At 42.3% G+C, this 15,098-nt stretch overlaps 1 protein-coding gene across 6 annotated transcripts in view; it reads right to left on the reverse strand.

Moving 5' to 3' along the window:
• The window catches only part of LOC307028747 (discs large homolog 1-like protein), a gene marked incomplete at its 5' end in the record, with an annotated part of 107,494 nt that overhangs the window by 57,095 nt on the left and 35,301 nt on the right, over positions 1–15,098 (reverse strand). The gene's annotated exons all lie outside the window — the stretch shown is intronic.

Below are 15,098 nucleotides of genomic sequence, written 5' to 3' on the forward strand. Positions count from 1 at the left end.
GGAGGGGGTAAATCTGGTTTGGGCTTTTACATACAATCATGGCACAGAATTATGCACTGAAACAATTGATTATTTAAATGGATTTTGAAAAATGCAGTTTTGTTTGTTGGTTTGTATCATTTTTGTATTATTCCCCATACGTGTATATGACTGCAAATACTCTGTACTTTACGCCAGCATTATTATATAGTAAAATCTTTAAATAATGTACTGCAAAGTTCAGCTCTATTATTATTAAAAACTGGTTTTGCTGTTCCTGACTGAGCCAAACTAAATTGATATTAAAATTGACGCTGCATAATACTGCAAGTACACTGGCATTCTATGAAGATGTAAGGGTACAGCCTGAGATCTTCATTATCATACATAACACCAACAGAAAACACACAGCATGGCAGAATCAAACTTTTATAAGATGCTACCAATGTCTATACAGGTCCTGTCGTATACAGGTTGCAGACTTTACTACAATACGTAGTAGAATACACTGTATGTGAAATCCATTGACTGTGCAAGCATTGAACACTTAATTGTGCAGTGAACACAATGAACTGCAATCCAATACGATCTTTAATTATTCCTATACTGTCAGAAGCTATTATATGCTGTAATGGGATCTGAGCGTTAGTAGTGGGGTCGACAGGGGGATTCTTCTACTCCGTAAAGCTCAGGTGATCCTCTTCCTCTCACACTGATCTGGAAGCACTTGTGTGTGTCGGTTGGGTAAGATCACTTCCTCAGATCAGGACACTCAGTTCAACAGTGATTGAATAGCTCATTCATCGTGGAGTTCAGACTACAATACTCTCTCCTTTCTCATGTATCTGTTCCTCAAACACTTTCTGGTAAAAACCCTAGCTTGTAATTTTATGCCTTAGTCCAACTTGGAGTGTTCTCTGTGTTTGTATTCTTCGTCAAATATGTTCTTAGAGTTTGTCAGGGATTTCTTTGACGTTGTGTCTTTCTGTCTTTATCGTGATATCTAAAGTGTCTGAAAACTTGAGATCTGTTCCTCCACTAATTATAAACTGTTTTGTAGTGCTTGGAGATGATATACCAATAACCACTTAAATCCTGAGAAAGAATGTCTGCCCTCCAGCACTGTAGAACACAATTACAAAGAGATTGCTTGGAATTGTAATTCCTCTGCCAGTTCCATACTGTAATATAATGACACAAACGCTTTTCTATAGAAATGACATTGATGATGATAACACAAGGACTGCAATCAACAATTATTGTCTTGATTAGTCTTTGAGATTAAACTAAACAGAAAGTTGTGAAAAATGTCCATTACAATAAACCATTAAAACCATAAAAAAAAGAGTTTAGTTCATAATAAAGTTACACATTTAAAGGGCTATCTTGTTAATAACACTTTAGGAATATGGAATCAGTGAATATTTGTTTCAGTGCTAAAACTTCATTGATTATTAATATACATTAGTTGCCAGATTGTTTACGGAATTCAATACTACAGGTAGTCATGACCGAAAGAACGAGATCGCGGGTACAAGCGGCCGAGATGGGTTTTCTCCGCAGGGTGGCTGGTGTCTCCCTTAGGGATAAGGTGAGAAGTTCAGTCATCCGGGAGGGACTCGGAGTTGAACCGCTCCTCCTTCGCGTCGAAAGGAGCCAGTTGAGGTGGTTCGGGCACCTAGTTAGGATGCCACCTGGGCGCCTCCCTAGGGAGGTGTTCCAGGCACGTCCAGCCGGGAAGAGACCAAGGGGTAGACCTAGAACCAGGTGGAGGGATTATAATATCTCTTCGCTGGCCTGGGAGCACCTTGGGATCCCCCAGTGAGAGCTGGTTGATGTGGCCAGGGAAAATAAAGTTTGGGGCTCTCTGCTGGAACTGCTACCTCCGCGACCCAACCACGGATAAGCGGGAGAAGATGGATGGATGGAATACTACAGGTAACTTCAGTCCAAGCAAATCCATACATGTTGACAAAGTCATCCTTATTAGACCCGCTCCAATGACCAGACCATTTATTTAGATTAGATTGTTCTAGATTAGCCTTTCTAGTGACAGGCAGGTTCCCTCCTCCTTGAATCACTTTCTGTTCTAACATTCACTTGTGTCTTCTCTGTTTAACGATGGCTTTCATAATGAAAATATATGTATTAAACAATTAAAAGACTGTAAATGAATGCAACACGTCCGAGCGTGACTGCATGACAAAAGTATCACGCCGCCTGGTCATATCACACTGGCCGCTGTTGCTGTCATCGTCATTTGTATCCAAGTGAAGTTTTCATGTGGCAGCAGTGAATGGATAGAGCCTTAAGTGGTGTCAAACAATTCCTTGCTAATTACAGTAGGATAGATGGAGCTGTCGTTATGTTACGTTCAGCCTCATTAGGTACCGGTCATATTAACTGATTGCTCGATGTCAGCAAATCTGCATTGATTATGTCAGCATAGACAGAACATGCTGGAGGAAGAAGCCTGATGGAGAGGGAGGAGGAATACATTTTGTGTGTGTGTGTGTGTGTGTGTGTGTGTGTGTGTGTGTGTGTGTGTGTGTGTGTGTGTGTGTGTGTGTGTGTGTGTATGTATGTATGTGTGTGTGTGTGTGTGTGTGTGTGTGTGTGTGTGTGTGTGTGTGTGTGTGTGTGTGTGGGAGATAGCCGATATGTGAGCTTCATCCCACACACAGAAGGTGATGCACCACCTCACACACTCTCGAGCACCACAGATCTAAAGCGCTACTCACTCCTGCGATACAATGTGTGTGTGTGTGTGTGTGTGTGTGTGTGTGTGTTTAAATACTCCTCTGCACTTTCTTCATAACCACACACACACACACACACACACACACACACACACACACACACACACACACACACACACACACACACACACACACACACACACACACACACACACACACACACACACACACACACACACACACACACACACACACACACACACACACACACACACACACACACACACACACACACACACACACACACACACACACACACACACACAGCTCCGGAGGTGATCAGCAGCATCACCATGACAACAGCTGACGCCGCCCGCAGTGTTGGCGAGCATCAGAGAGGGCATTCATTGGTTACAATGGCCGATGATGGTCAGGGTTGTAAACAGTTTGCATAAGCACCTCCCACTGATGACATCACCTGGATACTATTAGGATTTATAAGATGAGAACAATGATGGATCTCTTGTTCTCAATATGAAAACATTTCTTAACAGCCACAGTAACACAATAGGTAAGTTGGGTGGAGAGTGGGTGGTACAGATCAATCATGGCGCCTTAAAGCTTTCAAACAAGTCTGAACATGTAAATGCTTCTGATTCATTAGTTCTATACTTCCAGCTGCTCAAATACTTATTTCCCTATGGTATGCATGCAGTGCTGCCATGGTAGAAAGTGAGCATTGATCGTGTCCAGTTCTGTGGTGAATGAACACCAAACCTTTGTCTGATTCCATATCCCGTTATTTGGCTCTTTTTGTAAAATAAATGTACAGCCTTCCCTTCCCCACACTCCTTCATGGCTTCATTTCTATGCATCGATGATGTATAGTTTCTGAGTGGGCAAAGAAGACAGCAGGAGGTGAAAATGTGCAGTTACGGTGTGAAGAATTACAAAAATAGAAGTCGTACTTTGGTGTGTCACATACAGCCCACTCAGTAACAGATGATCTATTAAAAAAAGATGCAGCAGAAGCTGATTTAAGTTTTATAACATTCAGGTTTATGTGCCCGCGTTAGGACGAATGTGCATAAACATGACCTTTTCTGCACCACGCACCACTCGAGCAATGGAGGAGATGTGTGCGCGTGGTATCCCATGAGGCACAGGGAGAGTGGAAAGGTTCCTTGGGCAGCAGAAGCATTATCAGCCTCTCTCTTCAGGAGAGGAGGTTGATCTCTACTGAACACACGCACGCTGCAGTATGGGCTGAGAGTGCTACTGACGTGGCTCCTGACACCCTTATTCTATATAAATGAAATTTCAATAACTCAAGCAAACATTATTGATTTACTTACTGTTTTGCACAATTTTCCTTTTGAGAGTATTTGCTGTTATACACACAGGCAAACTGCCCCATCCCGTGTACTTCATTTTAACTTCTTAAACAAAACCGTTGCCTTACTTTTGTGTTGCTTAGTAGAAAAGTGTATCAAACTCAGTGAAGTTGTAAAGCCAAAGAGAAAATGTAATACCAGTCTAACTAACTAACTAACTAACTAACTAACTAACTAACTGGTGTTGGCACTATTACTTAACACTTTATAACTAATCTTTTCCTAATAAAATAATCCATTAACTGAGTCTGTCAGCTGACTTGATGTGTGCTCGTTACGTTGATGGATACATTATTATATAATCAGGTAATGTGCATGATATATTGACAGTGTCCACTTTGAGCTAATAAGCTATCAGATTTCACTTACAGTCCTAATCAATGTCTGATTCTCCCTCTATTTCTCCCTCTAGCTCTGTCCATCACTCTCTACCTCCACTTCCTGTGACCACTAAACACCTCTTTGAGGCTTTTAGAGCTCTTCCTGAAGAGCCAGGATGACTTTCATACCTCTGCTTTACTACTCATCAATTATACAGAGACATGAGTGGGGTAGAGGGAGAGGGCCACAGTTTGTGTCTACAACAAACAGTGGGTTAACCAATACTATGTGATGATTGAAGGTAATAAGCTCAGGTGGAGATACAGAAAGAGATCTAAAACACATAAATAAGATATGACACTTTGTCAAGCTGCCCGCAAGGCAACATGAATGCTGCATTCTGCTCATCAGACAGATGGTAAAAAAAACACCTTGATATAAGGCTTTAACAGTAAAGAATTACACACTCTTGTAGATTCAAAGGACAAACTAAAGGTAACACTGCAGCAACCAAAACACACGGATTGACTTGAGTTGACTAATAGCTCAATGCATCAAAACCATCATGGTCAGCAAGGAGGAGACTCTGCAATGAAGTGCTTTCCGGTGATATAAAGTACAAGGTTATGTCCGGACCTTAACATGATCCAGACCTACTCATGTCACTGTGTTTTGCTCTATATGGCTTGTGTCAGAGGGAATGAATAATGTGATTAAATTGTAATGGATGTATGTGTGTGTGTGTGTGTGTGTGTGTGTGTGTGTGTGTGTGTGTGTGTGTGTGTGTGTGTGTGTGTGTGTGTGTGTGTGTGTGTGTGTGTGTGTGTGTGTATGTGTGTAGTATAATGGCCTATCAGTCATGCAGTAAGTGCCTTAGACAGGAATATGGCAACACCTTGGGAAAACACTGGCCAATATGATTACTGCGAGGGGGGGTGGGTACACTTTTTCCATGGGCTGCTGTGCTGTAAATCTGCAGACAACTGTAAAAGTGCTGCAGGGTAGAACATTGTGAGTGGCGCCCGTCCACTCAGGACTTTTAATCAATAATGCAGTTTTGGATCCAGAGACATTACTGCATTTGTCATCTGCAGTTCCAAAAGTATTTAATCATTTGAGCAGCAGTAGGAAATTATCATCATTCACTCTTATCAAAAAGAGCCACGACAATAAGTGGCTTTCCTTCAACTTCTGTCCATACCCTTTTTTTTTTAAAAGCTTGGCTGATATGGAAAGATGTTTCAAATGCAGCATAGATAGATGGATAGAATCGGAGGGATGAAACCCTCTTTAATAGTCACACATGCAGAGCACAAAGCACACACAGTGACATTTGGCCTCTGAATTTAACCCGGCAGCTATTGTACAGCGCCGGAAAACAATGGAGAGTGAGGAGGGAAGGGGGATGTCCGGTGCCTTGCTCAAGGGCACCACGGCAGGGCCCAGGAGGTGGACTGGGACCTCTCCAAGTAGCAGTCCACTCTCCATATTGTAGGTCTGGTCGGGGACTTGAACCGGCAACCCATGGCTCCCAGTCCAAGCCCCTACTGACTGAGCCACTGTCGGAATGCAATGGACTAACGTTTAGCTAACAAACCACAAAGCATGCAATTTTAACATTCAATACGTTTTCCCCCCTGACTACAGAGACACACATTGTGGCGGATAAATACTTCAGGTACATGTGGATCAATGCACAAAATAAATAGAAATGAAATATTTCCAATTTATCAGCAGTTGGAGGTGGGGGTGGAGGTGTTTATCACCTTTAAGCAGCAGCTTCCTTAAAGGTGGGGTATGTCATTTTGGAGAAACCAGCTAGAGTGCGCTAGAATTTGAAAATACACAACCGGAAAAAATCTGCCACTTCCTTACAGAGCCCCTCCTTCAACACACACGGACGCGCACATGACCAATGAGGGCATGAGATAAGTTTCTGAACAGATGGAAGGCTGACAGGCAGGTAGGCCATCCAGTTATTTTAGCCGGGCCGGCTAAATGATTGGTTGTGCTTTTTACAGCACTACGGCTTCCACAGATGACATTTTTTAAATGTTTTTACTCTCAAAGCATTTAATATATTCATTGCTATCGGGATGTTAAGAGCATTCCATGGAATATAACAAAAAGTGTTTCTGAAATATATTACATACCCCACCTTTAAGGGTGGAGATTTCACGTCAGCTTCTTCTCCAAACTGTGACTGAGTGTCAGTCACAGGAGTCTAAATATAAACATCTAAAATGAATATCCAGATCCCAAAAATTCTTTCAAGAGCATAAAAAACAAGGCAAAACTAACCTTAAAACAAAAAGGGATTTGTGTGTATTTGGATCTGAAGAATCTGAGATAATGGGGACTTTGATGCATTTTAATGCGTGGTAAGCAGAGTTGTCTTGCACAGATTGAAACTGTTCTTGCAGACAGTGGCTGCAGCTTCAGTCAACTACAGAGGGGCCTTGTATAAAGATCCTTATCAAGTAAAGTCACTAGAGCTCCTGCCCTGCTGTGTCCTGCATGGGGATTTATGTGGATATTAGTTCATTGATTTATGCAGGCTGCTGGGGTATAGACCGTGTTGGTTAACACAGGCCCCAAAGTGTTTTTTATGACTTCTGTCAGCGCTATGCGCCCTTTGCGTTGGACAAATAAATACTGGGGGACAAACTAAATACATACCCCCATGACTCAGCAATAACTTTTATTTTACCACCCAGGTAAACACTCCTAAAAAAAGCTTGATCTATTTTTATAATAATTATTGTATAGCATGTGGAAAAGTCAATACACTGCTGGTGTATTGGAAACCTAATAGGAATGATACTTCCCAAAGGTTAATGGTAATTCCATTGTAGAGCTACAATATATAAAAAGTATGTTTTGCATTTCTTTTGTGAACAAGCTGTGTTGTGTATTAAACGTTTTCCACGTAAAGACCTCTTTAGTTGAATAACTCTAAAAGGTAACCTCTATTTCTCCTTATCTCAACGCTAAAAGAGAATTCTGCTGTGCAATTCACATGTTTATTTTCTTTCATTTAGTTTTACAGAACGTCAGCTGGTAGTTTAACATAAGCAGTCAAAATTATTGTGCTGTTTGTTATTGAAAACAAGAAAACAAGAAAGTTTTTCTCCGGTTCAAAATATGTCAGATTGTATAGAAACTTATGAGAATTGTTTATCTCGTCTGATTTATTATTTAATAATAATTTCCCTAATGTAGTCTTTAATATTAATGTTCTTCAACTGCCTTTCCATAATATCTCTATGGAGGCCGTGGCAATATTTTTCTTGTAGGAGTTCATCAACCGTTTTGTAGCTACGTGTGCTACGTGCATTTGCTCTTTATCTATGACGTACATTAAAAACTATAAATTCAACCCTATACAAAACATTTATTTTATATTCTATTTAAAGAAGATGCAAGGCCACATTATTAAGGATTCCTAAAGCTCATTGTGCCAAAATATAACAAATAAACCATTTAAACATCACACGGCCCCTTTCCATGGAACTGATTTGGACTTCAGTGTGGATTTAGCATCTTGTGCCACTGGACTACTCAGCTAGATTAAAGCTTTGCCATGGCAACACACCAGCTCTCTGGTTCTCATACACTATGCCTGGCTAATTTCCATGACAACCTTATAAAAAATCTCAACAGAGACCTGCTTCAACTTCAATTTAAAACCTGACGCTGCCTCAGGCTGCTTCCCGGTGTTGGCTACGAAACTGAAACTAGAGAATGTTAAGTAACATAGTGTCCAGCGCCACACACACACACACACACACACACACACACAGACACACACACACACACACACACACACACACACACACACACACACACACACACACACACACACACACACACACACACACACACACACACACACACACACACACACACACACACACACACACACACACACGCGCACGCACACGCACACACGCACACACAAAAACCCAGGTTAAGTTACATGCTTCCCACCCTGATCCGCTACCACCCCTCAAGCACAACACACACACACACACACACACACACAGAGGGTGTGACGTGTGTGTTACCTGGCTGGCATTGATACAGTCGGTGAAGGCACTCCTCCTGGAGAAGAACGTGAGGAGCTGCTGCCAGCGAGTCGAGGAGGTGGAGGGGGAGGAGGAGGCGGGAGAGGAGGTGGAGGAGGTACGTGGAGGTGCGAGCTCCTCCGAGGAGCCACGCTTTGGCCCCAGCTTCTGTTTGACCCCATGACCCCCGGATGACCCGCCCGCCCTCACACTGCGGGGGACCAAGGTGTTGTTGCCAAAAATATAGTTCATCGTCTTTGCGTTCTGCGCTTCCTTTAGTCAAACAAGATAGACTTCATGTTGCAGCACTTTTCCACTGCTTCATCTCTGGTTTCTCTACTCTGTTGCTTTCTTCCTCTCAAACTCTAAAAGTGTTGCTGTCAAATATACAAGTTGACCACTTCCTTATTTTCTGTTTTTGCTGAAGATGGAGCAATTATTCATCTCCTTTGCTCAGTTTGCTTTGATAATGATCCCTTTTGTCCCTTTTCCTTTCTCCAGCTCCCTCAGGATTAAGAGAGCAGCTGGCAGTTGGAACGATGAGCAGCTGGAGGAGGAGGAGTTGGTAGAGGAGGTAAAAAGTGCAGAGCAGGTAGACAGAGTCCTCCAAGAGTTGGAGCAGAAGCCGGTGTGTTAGGGTTTTTGTACATCCACTCGTCAGTCCATCTGCCCAACTGTCGTCCCATTGCTCCGTCATCCCATCGTCCAGACTGGAGACACGTCCAACATCCACACCTCTGTTAGTCCAAAATCTCCTCTTCAACTCCTTCCTCTCCTCTCTTCAGAGAGAGAAGGCGCGTGGGCCAGGCAACGACAGGATATGAGGATTGATTATTTAAGGGGGTTCACTCTTTCTCTCTGGCTTTCTCCACCCCACCTCTTCCTCGCTCCCTCCCTCCTCCTCTCTAGTCCAAGGAGATGACCAGTCAATCTCTCCTCTGTCACTGTGTCTGCTCCCATTAAATATGGGAGGAAGCGGGGAGGGAGGTGGAAAGATGCAGGCGAGGAGGAGAGCATCTGAAGTAGGAGGCTGGCTGGAAGAATCACTCTGCAACTCTTCGGTTTCTCCTCCCCTCACTCCTACATCTGTGGTGTCGCTCCAAGTCTCACTCTCTCTTCTCGTCGCTCACTCGGTACAGTATATTATTTAATCTCTCTCTTCTCTCTCTCTCTCTCTCTCTCTCTCTCTCTCTCTCTCTCTGTCTGTCTGTCTCTCTCTCTCTTCTCGTCGCTCACTCGGTACAGTATATTATTTAATCTCTCTCTTCTCTCTCTCTCTCTCTCTCTCTCAGCAAGCTGTCTTTTCCAGTCTTTTATTGGAGCTGCAACCTGACGCCCATTTCTCTCTCTCAGTCAGATATCATTACTTGTACAAGCCACGCCCCCAAATGCTAGCCAGCCAATGACATAACAGAACCCCCCCTCCTACTCCAAATATACACACACCTTCAAAACATCCATGCACACACAAACACAGGTAATGAAGCCTGTTGCAGGTTGAGGAGGAGATGAGGTGGAAAACTGCTAAATGCCACCGAAGTAGAAATTGAATGCTAGCGGTGACTAGACAGATAACAAGATAAGAGAGTTCTATTTGTGTCTGCGTGTGTGTGAAAGGGGAAGAAGTCAAAGTGAATTAAGAGAGGTGTCACCCAGTGTCAACCTTTAACAAGGACTTACAATGAGCTTTGTATCAACACGTACATGTGTGTAGGTTTGTGTCAAAATGCAATCATGCAATAGTTAATAACTTTGTTGTTTACATGTGTGTGTATGCATGGGCAAGTGTGTGTGGTAGAGAGATCTTCTCTTGAGGCCGTTTCCGGACACTGCAGCACCCAGCTCTCCCACACTCTCACTCACTCTCACTTACACATACACACAAACATACTCGGACATACACGCATAGAGCACGTCTCCAGAATGGAAAACAACAGGCTGTTGCTGGGCACCGACTGAGATGAAGAAAATGGAGAAGATAGGGAAAGGAAGAAGAGAACGATACAACATGCTAACAAGTGTCATCACATCATCTCTCATTAATAGCAAAAGCATGCATTAAATTAGCTATAGCAAGTCTGAGCCAAATGCTAGCTTGCTTCATCAGCAGGGTCACTTAGCTGCAGGCACTAGCTCACTTCATCATAATAAGTAGAGCTTTTCCAGCGTCTGCCGTGCACAGCTAGGTTAGCCTCCCTGAGGATTAGCCACAGGTGGAGCAGGACCCCAGTCAGTGCTTCTTCCTGTGTTTCCTTGGGAACTGTATCTATAGCAACAGCTTTCTGAGCCCTGGAATACACCTGGTGCTGGCTGAGTAATGTGATGTTTGCTAAAAGCTGAATGTATGTCACTGAGATTTCTTGTGTTGTTTTTAGAGGAATCCAATATGAAGAAAGCTGACTCATATATGACAGAGAAATAGAGTGGGTGAGATGGATTCTCAGAGTGTCCCCGTAGTCAGGCTTTGCAAGAGGCTTCTGTGACCAGCACTTAGCAGTCTGAATATAAAATAGTTGAAGACCGACCAAGCTGCTACAAGACAATATATACTAACAGTCCTAATTCATAAAGTAGCAGCTAAATGATCATGATCCGATGTTCACACCAATAGAAAGCGACTGAACAACCTGGAAACCCTGGCTCCTGTGGGGACTACCAACAAACCTGCTGGCTGAGAAAAAGTGGACTGTGACTGAAAGCCAATAAGACATTGCCTTAAGACTCTTAGAAAGAGAACAATATTCTCAGTTGATTTATTATATCAGTATTCATCTTCCTGTCAAGTTAATGGCGTCAATAACTAGTGTCAACTATTCGTCATTAAAGCATGATGTTCATTTTGTAAATGTTGTCTTCAGAATTAAGTAAAATAGACAATAAAGCAGGGAATGCTTTAGAGTGGGCTAGCTTTTGATTGACAGGTAACCACCAAGTTGGTTTAGCTCATATTACAACTTTAACCCTTTCTAAGTTGTTTGTAACTCGGGTTTTTTATAATGTCCACTCATTGTTGTTTTCAGCTCCCCCCTTCCACATCATGACAAAAACAAGATGTCATCAGCCAACATGACAAACCCAAGGATCAAAAATGTAATCTCCAAACCAGTGGATGACGTCTACAGTCTGTGGTCATAAACCACATTGGAAAACATTTAAATGAACCTGATTATGGTACTAAGTAAGAATATAGGTGTTTCCAATCAACAGCATAACTGTTCATCCTCAGGGGGACAGGAATGGCTGAAATGTTATTATAATCCATCAAACAGTTGTTGAGACATTTCACCAAAAACACAAGGTTTTAAATATGGTCTGGAGCAAAGTGAAGGACTGACTGACAGTTTCATCCCTAAAGTCATTCTGCTGACATGGCTGAATAAAAGCATTGAGTTGCTTATTTCCAGGCAATGGAAAAATGCTTCTCACTTAACAGACTCCCTCTAAACCAGCATATTCAGTGTAATAACTTAAGTTGCATAACACAGCAAGAAAGCAACCTGAGCTTCTCGCCCACAATCAGTAAGGAAAGATTAAGACATCAATCAAGTGGCCTGCAGTGTGAACACACAGTAAGGACCTACCACCGGAGCTAGCGTAAATTACAACTGAAACCATATCATTAGCCTCTGACAGTCATTCTCTACAACCAGTGTGTCTGCAGCCACCATGACTCAAAACACAATACACTGACATGACAGGCTGACACAGCAACAATTCACTGAGTCACTGGCGGCATCACTATTAGCCCTGCCTTCCTGTGCCTCTCTCCATCACTTTTACCTTCTGTCTCTCTAGCTCTCTATCTCTCAAGTCAAATGTCAGTCAGTGAATGTCGGCTCTATTAATAATTCAGGACCAATTAAATAAAAGCACACATCATGCATGTTTAATGTCCGCCTGCTGAGAGAGCCAACTTTGCCCTTCCATCATACAGGTAATGATGGATAGCCTAGCATACAAATGCTGTGTTTTTTTTTTTTTAAACAAATGATTTACTACTCCTCCCACAGATTGACCAGCAACCTATTTCAGATATCAACTCAGCGTGCACCAGACAGTCTGACCCTGTAACCCAGTAGCTATTTCGTTATGTAGGTTTAACCGTAATACAGACTAAAGGCTTGATTCCTACTGGTTTTTAGCAGAGACTGTTTATATTTAATAAAACATTTGTAGTTAAGGAGTAGTACAAATCAACCACTTTTTAGTGGCCAACTGAAATCAACACATATTTTGTTATTTTATTTCTTGCCCTGTCATGTTGTCCTAGCTTGCCTTTAACATGGCTCTCAATAGAATTGTAATAGATATTGGCTTCTTGTTGTCAACAACAATACAGAAACGCTGGTGCAGCTAGAAGCACTGTAAACACGACGGCATGCAGATCTATACTGCGGTCTCCTCCACTGGTTCCTAACCATGTTGGCTCTCCCCCAGCCCTTCCATTAGATCCCTTTCAGATTCTGGTAAGGACCATTTTGAAAAGATATGTCAAGCTGCCCTGGTAAATAATGGGGGTATAGAGGGGTAAACATAAAGCACTGCAGAGCGAGCAAGGCACCGGCTCAATCCCAACAGGCCGGATCAAATATTCAGACTCTCAGTGTCTGGGGGTGGGCTGGGGTTTTTTCTTAGCTACGCAGCTCAGTTTTTTCTTTAAACAATATAATAATAGCAGCAGATCAAATTACTTCACATCACATGAAAGGGGTGTTTTTAGTGATTATGCAGCTCTACAGAACTTTTTAGTGAGTTTGAGCTGTTTTAGCAGAAACATTACCAGTGTTTACTTTCACCTCTAATATATTGTCATATGGCTTAAGTAGGCAGCACACTACTGTACCAGCTAAACACAAAACTGTATACACACAACGGAAGCAACTAGCTGGGGAACATTGTATAGCATTTTGCAGCTAAAGATAAAAACATTATAAAACACTAATTAAAGAAAAGTGAATATATAGAACTCACATCCACCAGGGAGCCAGAAACATAACTCTAAATGAGAGAAAATGTAACTTCGTCATTTTTTTATGTATAAATGGGCAACTACCTTTCGGAGATTGCAGGTTTTAACGTAGATGAACATAAAAGATAGCAGACATAAAGGCAAAACGCCTGTAGACTGTAAGGGCGACTACATATGAAAGGATGCGTATTCAAGCTTTCAATAACTAAAAGCTACACTGTCCCCAAGTGTCAGTTATAGCTAGTTCCATGCTGTTGTCTGCAGCTCTATGGCTTACTCTGTCTCTCGGTCAGTCCCAAAGCATTCCCCCCCCCCCCCCCTTGACGGCCACATGTTCCCCCTAAGAGATTCAAATTTGCAATGGATTTCAAGAGTGTGTGAGGTTGTGTGTGTGTGTGTGTGTGTGTGTGTGTGTGTGTGTGTGTGTGTGTGTGTGTGTGTGTGTGTGTGTGTGTGTGTGTGTGTGTGTGTGTGTGTGTGTGTGTGTGTGTGTGTGTGTGTGTGTGTGTGTGTGTGTGTGTGTGTGTGTGTGTGTGTGTGTGTGTGTGTGTGTGTGTAATGAATAAAGTGAATGCATGACCACATGAATGCATGTAGGTAGGTGGAGGCAGCTTTTGAAATCAGGCTTGTTTTTAAAAGAAAATTGGTGAACCACACAATGGATTTAAGTCTAAAGACAAGCCAGATAAAGGTGGACAAATAATCCTGTCAGTGCCTTCTCCTAAGGCTAATCACATTAAAGGAAATTGTTAAAATAAGCATTTATTATATGCACATGTACAGCAATTGATTTGTCTATTCATCCGTAGGGCTTTCCATTCGGAGGCAGCCACTACACGACTGTTAGACATTACAGTAAGTGCTGAGCAAAGGTCTGACTGAGTCCTTATTTCAACGACTGTATCGGCAGGGGGGGACATAGATTCATTGAGGAGGGGATTGTCTGATTGACAGGTTGATTAACATCGAGCAACAAATCTGTGTCTGTCTGCCTGTAATTCTCTCTTTATCCCATCTCTTGCCGCTCCCCCACCCTTTGTTTCTTTCCTTCCTTTCCTTATTATGTGCATTAGCCTAATGACCAAGAGCCATTAAGGTTTCTGTGTTGCCTACGTGATACTTACTGTTATATAAACTCTACTGTGTTATAAAAAGACATTTAAAAAAAAAAGACATTTTCACTGTTGCTCCTCATTCAATCTCTGCAGTGGATATCCATTTTATTGGTGGAGTTATTTAAGGAAAGTCAATTATACTGCCGCAGTGCCGACTGCATTTCCTCCTCAGTAAATACAGTAGACTTTCCAAAATGTCAATACAGGTATTAATCTGCCATCAGTTTTTTGAGCCTCTTTACCAGCAATATTCAATCACTCAGTTAAATGCTCGCCATTAAATAGTTTGATTTATTAAGCCAAGTCAGATCTTGATTTGATGGGGGGTATTTCCCTGCCTATACTGCCTCCTGCAGTTTCTACGCTGCAATTACCAGGGGAGAGGAAGAGGAAACTGTCTATGTTATCTTTCCACTCTGATTACTTTCTTCACTATAAATACTTAAGACACAAGCTACATAAGAGGGTAAAGAACTTAACAATGTGAAAAGCAGCAGAATGTACATACATTATGGAAAACAAACAAGGTGGTGGGTAGAAAAGAAATAATCGGA

This window comes from Notothenia rossii (assembly GCF_949606895.1).
Source record: "Notothenia rossii genome assembly, chromosome: 1".
Classification (NCBI taxonomy): Eukaryota; Metazoa; Chordata; class Actinopteri; order Perciformes; family Nototheniidae; genus Notothenia; species Notothenia rossii.